We start from the raw sequence: 10,350 nt of genomic DNA on the forward strand, positions 1-10,350 counted from the left end.
AAATCGCCTAAGTTTTTCACAGTACTCAGGATCGGCCATAGTGACACACATCAACACTATAGAGTCTAACCAATCGGCCATACCAGTAGGGACCTTCATGGACATCTCGACAATGTTCTTATGAGAAGACATAAAGCAACTATACCTACAGTAAGAAAAAAGAAAAGGGGTCACTACCAAATAACTCGGACAGTAACAGAATGGGAAAGAAATAACTAACAAGCATCAGGTATGGCAACAAAAGGGAACCCCAGGACTCACAAAGAACAAAGAATCAACACCAAAAGCCCAGGGGCACCCTTTAGAGGCAACAATGGAGCAGAATGCAGAAAAGGAAACAACACAAAAGCCAGAGCCCTAACCCTCCCAAACAAAAGAAAATACAAGGAGGCAAACAAAAACCCAGATACCAACATTTCTCCACATAAACAGCGAGATAAAAAGATTGTAACTTTCACAAAGACAAAGGCATACAATAAAAGGAAAGTTTCAACCTTTTCAAAAGAGGCTCAGCAAGATCGAAACTTTATACATGAAGAGAACATGCAAGAATAAAGCGCAAAGGAGGGCGACAAATAAAACACGCAAAACAAAAAAAGGCACGAAACAAAAACACCAACCGTGGAAGAAGATAAAACGAGCAAGTAGCAAGCCACGAACGATCTCCACTAAGAGACGGAGACTCCGAAAATTCAAGAAAGGAACAATCTTGGAGTGTTGGGGCAAGCAGAAGATGAACGAAAGGAAGTTTTCTCTCAAACAAGAAACTGAAGACAAAGTCTAAACCTTATTTTTTTTCAAATCAAGCGGGGTATGAAACGGAAAAGTGAATTAAAAGCCCTATTAAGAGCTTTAAAAGCGCTAATTTCAAATTGAGGCATTTGGAAAATGACGCCACATCTAAAACACTTTGTGTTTCTAAATTATTAAAGAATGCGAAACTCGCGCAAGAAAAGGGCGAACCGAATACGATTAAGGAGATGCTTGAACACGACTTCCCTAAAAGAGGTTGAAGCTCAGAAATGAGCACAACCTCATGGAAAGATCGAAGCTCAAGAAGGGGCACTGTTCATACCCTGAGCCGAGATATACAGTCCGGGTTGGACGAAGACAAAACGACCAACCTCTTATAAGGTTGGTCGTCACCGACCTCTTACTAAAGAGCTCGGCCAAATCGCCATAGAGGCCCAAATCAGGCTCAAAACAAAGGACGTCACCCACCAGAAGGTGGCTGGCCAAAAGATAGCTCATCTTAGTCACAAAAGATAAGATAAGATAACAAAGTTATATCAAGGAAGGTCACTATACACTACTATAAATACACTGGAGCACCCAGGTATAACTCATACTCGAATTCTACAAAAAACCTGCCTAAAGTCTGTGCTAACTTAAGCATCAGAGTCACTTACATGTACCACCACCCTTCGGTGACCAAGGACCAGCAGCACCTCAAGATCCAGCAAGTCGTACACTACAACTCCGATTACACCAGAAGATCTCGTCCGAGATCGACCTTCAATTTCAGGTAACCCTCGGAACAAAAAGGTATAGACCATTATATTTATCTGGAAAGCTCTAGAAGTTAGTTTTCCAACGCCATTGAGAACGCTTCATTTGAACCTCTGTAGCTCCAGAAATGCTCATTTGAATGCATGGTGGTCAGAATCTAACAACATCTGCTATGGTTTTCTTGCCTCTGAATTGGACTTTGCCAAAACTCGTCAATTTCAGCAAGAAATTACCTGAAATCATCAGAAAATAAAACAACTCAAAGTAGAATCCAAAAATTTGAATTTTGCACTAAAATCTATGAAAATATAAGAAAAACTCAAACAAAACATATCTAAAATACTATGAAAATGATCCGAAAAAGCGTATAAAATATTCGCTCATCAGAACATCAATCTTAAACTATTTCTTGTCCCCAAGCAACCAAAAAAAATTAGGATTAAAAAAAAGAGAAAGATACAATAAGTCTCAATGTTTCCAATGAAACTCAGTTCCAATTGATGAGCAGGGCTGGTAACCATTTACTTCTGAATAGTTTTAGCATCTCACTATCCTTTAAAGCTCAGAAGAATTGGCATCTTTAGGAATTTAGAATTCGGATGATATTATTGACTCTGTTAGTTTAGTTCTTTTTTATTCTTGAACACAAATAAAAAAAGCAACTAGAATTTTTGGATTTTTTTAAAAAAATTAAAAAGAAAGGGGTTTAAAAATTTTCAAAATTCAAAAAGAGAGAGAAAACACTAAAGAAACACCAAACTTAAAATTTAAAACAAGATAAAACAAACAAGTAACTAACTAGAATTGAAATTAAAAGCAATAAGATTTGATTCTGAAAATTTTTGAAATTCAAAAAGAGAAGGTCAAGAAAAGATTTTGAAAATTGATTTTTTTTGAAAGAATAAGTCAAACAAGATAAGATAAGATTTGAAAAGAATTTTAGAGATTTGAAAAGATTTTTAGAGATTTGAAACTTAATTTTTGAAAGAAATAACAACTAACAAGATACTAAACTTTAAACATTGAATTTAAAATTTGAAATTAAAATAAGATAAGATAACAAAATTTTGAAAATTAAGGAAAAAGATATGATGAAGATTTAAAATCAAGAAAGATAAGCAAGATATGATTTGAAATTTAATTTTGAAACAGAGAGAAGCCAACAACATACTAACTTTTGAAATTTGAATTTTGAAATTTTAATTTAAAGTTTTAAATTTTGAAATTTGAATTTGAATTTTAAAATTTTGAATTTTAAAAATTGAATCTGAATTAAGACAAGATAATAAAATTTTGAAATTCAAAGAAAAGGAAAGATAAGATAAAGATTTGAAAAGATAAAAAGATAAACACAAAAGGACACGAAAATTCAAAGAAAAGATAAAAAGATAATAAATGGGACACCAAACTTAGATTTTGAAATTAAATTAAAATAAGATAACAAGAAAAGTTGAAAATTGAAATTTGAATTTTGAAAATTTAAGAGGACAAACACTAAAAGGACATGAAACTTAAAATTTTGAAATCAAGAGACATGATTTTCAAAAATTTTGGAAGGAAAAACACAACAAGACACCAGACTTAAAAATTTTGAAATCAAACAAAGAAATTAGCAATAATAATTTGAATACCAAGAAGAACAACCATGAACAATTTCAAAAATTTAAGAAAATAATGAACACAAAAAGGACCCCAAATTTGAAAACTGACACAAAACTCAAACAAAATAATAAGATTATTGAAGAAAAGAAAAGGTTTTGAAAAATTTTTGAAAAAGAAAACAAGAAAAACAAGTAAAAGAGCAAATAAACCATAAAAGTACCTCATCTAAGCAACAAGATAATCCGATAGTTTGTCAATCTCGAACAATCCCCGTCAACGGTGCCAAAAACTTGGTGTGTGAAATTGAACTCTGCAAACTTCGCACAGATGAACCGGCAAGTGTACCGGGTCATCCAAGTAATACCTCAGGTGAGTGAGGGTCGAATTCCATGGAGATTGTCAGATTGAGCAAGCAATGGGTATCTTGTAAATCTTAGTCAGGCGATTAGAAAAGATGGTTGTTGTTTGAAAGCATAAACGAATAGTAAAGAAAACGAAATACCAGATTAATGTGAAAATAGTGGTAGAGATTCAGTTAAGGCTTCGGAGATGTGTATTCTTTCCGGATTAACCTTTCTTATTGTCTATTCCAATAATGAATGATTCATTCAATGGCAGCCGTAAGTAATTAACTCATGTCCTCTCATCAATTTAACTCATGGCTTCCCACTATAGCCGAAAATGAAGCTCTAAGCAATCCACTCCCCTTTGCGACTCAAAGTGTCATAGACAAGGTTGGATCTTCCGGATCAGGGAATGCTGCTTTTCTAACTCTAGCCTTAGCGCCACAGAGACCTCAGTAACCCACGGTCAACGGAATTTCATGTCACATATCCAAAGTTGCCCAGGTACTCTCTTGGAATCCGTATTGCACTCTCTAGCTATGGTTCAATGCTATCCGGGTCAGGACTCACACGGAACCCATGTAGAACAAGGATGAATGTCACGGTTCATCCTCAATTCATGAGATAAAGAACGAGAATGCATAAGAGAATAGAATTAGACATGTATTGGAATAGAAACAGTAATATTATTAATCCATGAGAATCAGCAGAGCTCTGATGAACGGATATTTGTATGGTAAAGAATTTCACAAATGAAATCTCATTGCAAGTATAGTTTCTAAACCAACAATAATCCTTTCATACAAAAATTTGATTGTCACAAGTAACAAACCCCTAAAAATATAAACTGAAGTATTCAAACCTCGGGTCGTTCTCCCTAGGAATTGCAAGAAAATGTTCTTGCTATTGGTTATGAAGTATGTTTGGGTTTTTGAGATAATAGACAAGAAATATAAATGGCAAAGGAAGTAAACTAGCAAGTAAGAAAGCTCTTGGTAAGGTATGAGAACCAGAATTTCTATCCTAGTTATCCTTATCAATTGTGATGAGAATCATTCATTGCTCCCACTTGGTTAACCTCTAACAATGAAGGAAGGTCAAGTAGAGGAATTAACTTGATATCACAAGTCCTAGCCAAATCTAGATGAAAGACTATCAAGTCAATTAGCAACTTCCAATTATAAATCAACAAAGGAATTAAATAACTCAAGAGGCACCAATTACTCAACCAAATCCAAGAAGAACAAAATCTACGTCATAACTAAAAGAAGCATTTCATCAAACACATAAAAGGCAACAAAGGTAAACAACATGAATTGCAAGAATTAAAGAGAGATCTAACTACAAAAGCAAGAGATTAACAATAGAAAGGCAAAACAATTATGAAACAACAAAGAACTTACCAATTGCATTGGGAAGAAATGTAGATCTACAAGATAATTCATAAAGCAAAAGGAAAATTGAAGCAAGAGAAGAAGTAGATCTAGATCTAAAAGATTAACCTAAACCTAATCCTAATTCTAGAGAGAAGAGATAGCTTCTCTCTCTAGAAACTAACTTTTCCTCCAAAACTAAACTAAACTAAACTAATTAGTAACTTGATTCTTTATTCCCCTTTAATCCTTGAGTTAAATAGCATAAAAAATGAGTTGGATTGGGCCCAAATGCTTTAGAAATCGCTGGCCACGAGTTGCCTTTAGTGAGTCACGTGCAAGCATCAATGTGTACGCGTACATCACGCGCACGCATCCATAAACGTCAGGAAAATATGGCAAATTTTATATCCTTTTGAAGCCCCGGATGTTAGCTTTCCAATGCAGTTAGAACCGCCTCATTTGGACCTCAGTAGCTCAAGATATGATTGATTAAGTTTGAAGAGGTCAGGATTGACAACTTTGCAATTCCTTCATTTCTTCATGAGTTATCCATTTTTACATGCTTTTTCTTAATTCCCTCAATTCCAATCTTTGCCTCTTAAACCGGAAATAACTTAACAAACAGATCAAGGCATCTAATGGAATCAAGGTGAATTAAATTTAGCTATTTTAAGACCCAAAAAGCATGGTTTTATTCTTAAGCACAATTAAAAGAGAATTTAGAAAACCATGCTATTTTAGTGAATAAATAGGAGACAAGTTGACAAAACCCTCTAAATTCAACACAAGATAAACCCTAAAAATGGGGTTTATCAAGCTCCTAACCCTAACTTAGGAGGTTTAGTTGCTCATAGCTTACAGAAGATAATAGTAAAATGTGCAAAAGGACAAAGATCTCTAACAGGGGTGATCTTTGTTCTATATATACTAATCTAGTAACTAAGAAGTAGACAAGTATGATAGACTAGACTATAGGTGCGAAAGTCCACTCTTGGGCCCACTTTGGTTGAGTGCTTGGGCAGAGCTTGGTGTCCAACTTGAGGAATGGGTGTTGAACACCCATTAGGGGGTAATCCACACTGCCTTGTGCTCCTTGGTGGGCATTGAATGCCCCAAAGGGGTTGATTTGGGTGTTCAACATTGGCTTGAGTCTCTTTGGGGCGTTGAATGCCAGAAAGAGGGTGTTTTGGGCGTTCAACGCCCAGTATGGGCAGTCTTCTTCGATGAAAAGTATAGATCATTATATATTGCTGGAAAGCTCTGAAAGTTAAATTCCAACGCCATTGAGAAAGCTTCATTTGGATCTCGGTAGCTCTGGAAATGCTCATTTGAATGCATGGTGGTCAGAATCTGACAGCATTTGCTACGCTTTCCTTGCCTCTGAACCGGACTTTGTCAAAACTCTTCAATTTCAGCCAGAAATTACCAGAAATCATTAGAAAACACAACAACTCAAAGTAAATCTAAAAATGTTAATTTTGCATTAAAACCTATGAAAATATAACAAAACTTAGACAAAACATAACTAACATATTATGAAAATGATGCCAAAAAGCGTATAAAATATCCGCTCATTAACCACTGATCCCAAGGCATCTTAGGCTAGTTTCACTAGCATTTTGTCTTTGTTTTTAGTAGGTTTTATGCACTTTACTGCATTATAAGTAAGCAATTGGGTTAGAAATTCATATATGCTTAGATTCATCCAACCATGGTTAATTTGATGCAATTTCATGAGAATAATGCTATAATTTCTTGGGTGCTAATAATGATGATAATTCTCATAGCTTTAGCAATGCTTTGATACATGTGTTGGTTGATGACAGGTGAAGAAATGCAAGGAAGGAGGTTGAAGAATGTCCATGGAGAGGATGAAGAAAAAGCAACGTTCGTGGCCAAGTTAGACCACCAACGTTGCCTCAAATGTTGAGAGGAAGGCAGAGCAAGTTGCTGCATAATTTGCTGATACTCACGTTGAAGGGAACGTTGGCAAGCCAACGTTACCCCCAACGTTGTGCTAAAATGTGCTTTCTAGAGATTTGAAAAATTTGTAGCGACGCGCACGCGTGGGTTGGAAATTCTAACAATCCACGCGCACGTGTAGCTGACGCATACGCGTAGATGGGTAACGTTGGACCAACAACGCTACCTCAAATGTGGTGGCCAACGTGCGCGATCTTGAACTCGAAATCCTGATTTTGAAAAAGCGCAACAACGCGCACGCGTACGTCACGTGCACACATACGTCACGCGCACACGTGGATAGGCCAACGATGGAGGGAACGTTACCAGTCCAACGCTGAGGCCAACGTTCTTCTAAAAGCTTTAAAAACTGGAATTGGGATATTTGCATCCACGCACACGCATACATCACGCGCACGCGTGGATATGTAGTCTAACCCCAATTGTGCAAACGCACAAGGCACGCGTACCCGTGGGTAGAAGAACGTTTGCACTCCGACGTTAAGTCAAACGTCAATGACAGCAAGCAGAACTAAATTTTTAAGACGACGTTTGATTCAACGTTGGCCATTGATGCGTGAGCATCTTTCCTACCTTTTCCTAGTGAATTTGTATTTAATTTGTTGAGTTTAATCAAGAATTAATTATCTTTTTGCCACTATGGATGCTACTTTCAGTCGTGTGTAATTCTATTTATTTTAGGAAGCATTCGGAAGGATTTGATGGAGTTTCCGCAGAAAAAGAGAAGAAGGCGAATGATGCTGTCAACCCTGACCTCTCTGCACTCAAACATGAATAACTCAAGCTACAGAGGTACAATTGACGTGATTCTAGTGGCGTTGGAAAGCTAACTTCTAGAGCTTTCCAATCATATTTCTTTTCCATCAATTCGGCCAAGGCTGCGCCTAACTTGAGATTTCTCAAGTTAGGCGTGGATTATTAAGGAATCAAGCGGTCCCCAACTCTCCAAGAAGCAAGCACGCAATCTCCTATTAATTCTTATTTAAACTTTATTTTATTTAAAAATAAGAAAAGATATTATTTAATTTTAGGAAATATATTTTACATTAATTAGGATTAGATATAAAAGGTAAAAGAATCTCATATATTCTCTTCTACCTCATTCAGCAATTTACAATTTACCTGAATCCTAGTTTTCTCTCTGAACCATGAGCAACTAAACCTCCACTGTTAAGGTTAGGAGCTCTATCTATTGTATGGATTGATACTATTATTTTTCTATTTTAATTCATGTACTGATTTATATTTTAAGAATTGTTTTCGTTCTTTATCATATGAATTTGGGTGGAATGGAAGTATGACCCTTGTTCTAATTGCGTTCTTGTAGAACTTGGAAAAACTCTTTACTTGAACAACATCTTGAAAACATATTCTCCTAAATTTCTAATTATCTGGACTTAACGGGATACGTGACATATAATCCTCTTATATTTGGGTAATTAGGATTTTTGTGGCATATAAACTAGAATTGAACTTTACCCTCTAATTGGAATTAAGTGACCAAGGAATTGGCGGTTGATGAAATTTAGAGGAGACTAAAAAGGTCTAAGGAATTAGGGTTTAGTCACATACAGTTTGCCAAGATTTAAATCTTGCATGATTAAAATAGTTAGTAAGAAAAGTCAATCCGAAAAATAGATAACTCTGAAACCTTAATTGTTTCTACATATATTATTCACATCAATTTACTGTTTGCTTTCTGATATTTTAAATTTACTGTTTGATGCATTTAAACTCTCAACACTCTTTTCTGCTTGTCTAACTAAGTAAATTAATCAACCATTGTTGCTTAATCCATCAATCCTCGTGGGATCGAACCTCACTCACCTGAGGTATTACTTAGTACGACCCGGTGCACTTGCCGGTTAGTTTGTGGTTGTAAACTACGCACCAAATTTTTGGCGCCATTGCTAGGGATTGATTGTGATTGACAACTATTAGTTATTTGATTGCTTAGTTTAGATATTTTTTCTTTTAATTCATTTATTTATTTATTTATTTATTTATTTATTTCTTTTTTCCGCTTTATTGTTCTTTCCGTTAGCAAGTTTCCCATCCCTCTGTCCCCGGTTTTTTAAACTTCCTTTTATTTTTTATTTTTTTTATTTTTATAAAATCTCGTCCGTTCTTTTTCTTTATTTTTCTTTTTATTTTTATTTTTTATTTTCGTTTTGTTTTGTTTTGTTTTTCATTATTTTTTTACTTTTTATATTTAATTAGTTTTATTTTATTTTTATTTTTAATTTAAAAAAATGCATCTTATATTACTTTTCTTTAATTTCTGAAATTAAGTTTGGTGTTTTCTAGTTATTTTTATTTTTATTTTTCTTATTTATTTAGCTCCCTAATTTTAAAGTTTTTTGTCCTAAATTTGCAAGTAATTTCGAATTTTATTTATTTATTTTAATTCGTATTTTTATTTTATTATTTTACACAGGTTACCTCACTGAAAATTCTCTGCACTCTAACATTGAGAATTCCATTTTTTCTTGTTTTCTGTCTATTTATGAGCAGAAACAGGGGCAAGGAACCTCTGTCAGACTTTGATCCTGAATCTGAAAGGACTTTCAGGCGGCGTTTGCAACAAGCAAGACTTTACAAGGCTGCAGAGTCCACTATGGATCATAATAATGCTGCTAATGCCAATGTGGCAAATCCAGTTGGGAATGAACAACCCAGAAGAGTGCTTGGCTCTTACACTGCTCCTACTGCAGATCTTTATAGAAAAAGTATTGTGGTGCCTCCTATAGCTGCAAACAACTTTGAACTGAAGCCATAGCTAGTCACTTTGGTGCAACAAAACTGTCAATATCATAGACTCCCTCAGGAAGATCCCAATCAGTTTATCTCTAATTTTGTGCAGATTTATGATACTGTGAAAACTAATGGGGTGAATTCTGATGTGAACAAACTCATGCTCTTCCCATTTGCCTTGAAGAACAGAGCAAAACTGTGGCTAGATTCTTAACCCAAGGAGAGTTTGGATAATTGGGAAAAGGTTATCACTGGATTTCTTACTAAAATTTTCCCACCAAAGAAGCTGACTAAGCTTAGGGTGGAGGTTTAGACCTTCAGACAGAAGGATGGTGAGACTCTCTATAAAGCTTGGGAGAGGTACAAGTTGCTGACTAGGCAATGCCCTCTAGACATGTTTTCTAAGTGGACTCAGTCGGATATCTTTTATGAAGGCTTAGGTGAAATGTCCAAGATGTGCTTAGATAATTCTGCAGGTGGTTCATTGCACATGAAGAAAACATCGGAGGAAACTATTGAGCTTATTGAGTTGGTTGCTAGCAACCAATATTTATATTCATTTAACAGGAATCCTGTGAACTCTGAGACCCCTCAGAAGAAAGGTGTTATGGAAGTAGAAGCTCTTAATGCCATTCTTGCTCAGAACAAGCTTTTGTCTTAGCAACTAAGTCTAATTACTCAACAAATGAGTGGAATGCAAGTTTCAGCTGTCAATACTCAGACTGCATCTCAAGAGGTCCCTTATGACATGATAGGTAATTTTGTGCAAAATGATAATTATG

The 10,350-nt window shown here is 35.3% G+C and overlaps 1 non-coding gene across 1 annotated transcript; it reads right to left on the reverse strand.

Moving 5' to 3' along the window:
• Nucleotides 1-9,860: 9,860 nt before the first annotated feature.
• On the reverse strand, nt 9,861-9,968 carry LOC127740882 (small nucleolar RNA R71). The gene has a single exon (XR_008001738.1). It is a non-coding gene; the product is annotated as a small nucleolar RNA R71 (small nucleolar RNA).
• Between the last annotated feature and the right edge of the window lie 382 nt (nt 9,969-10,350).

The sequence above is a fragment of the Arachis duranensis genome, chromosome 7 (genome assembly GCF_000817695.3).
Source record: "Arachis duranensis cultivar V14167 chromosome 7, aradu.V14167.gnm2.J7QH, whole genome shotgun sequence".
NCBI classification, from domain to species: Eukaryota; Viridiplantae; Streptophyta; class Magnoliopsida; order Fabales; family Fabaceae; genus Arachis; species Arachis duranensis.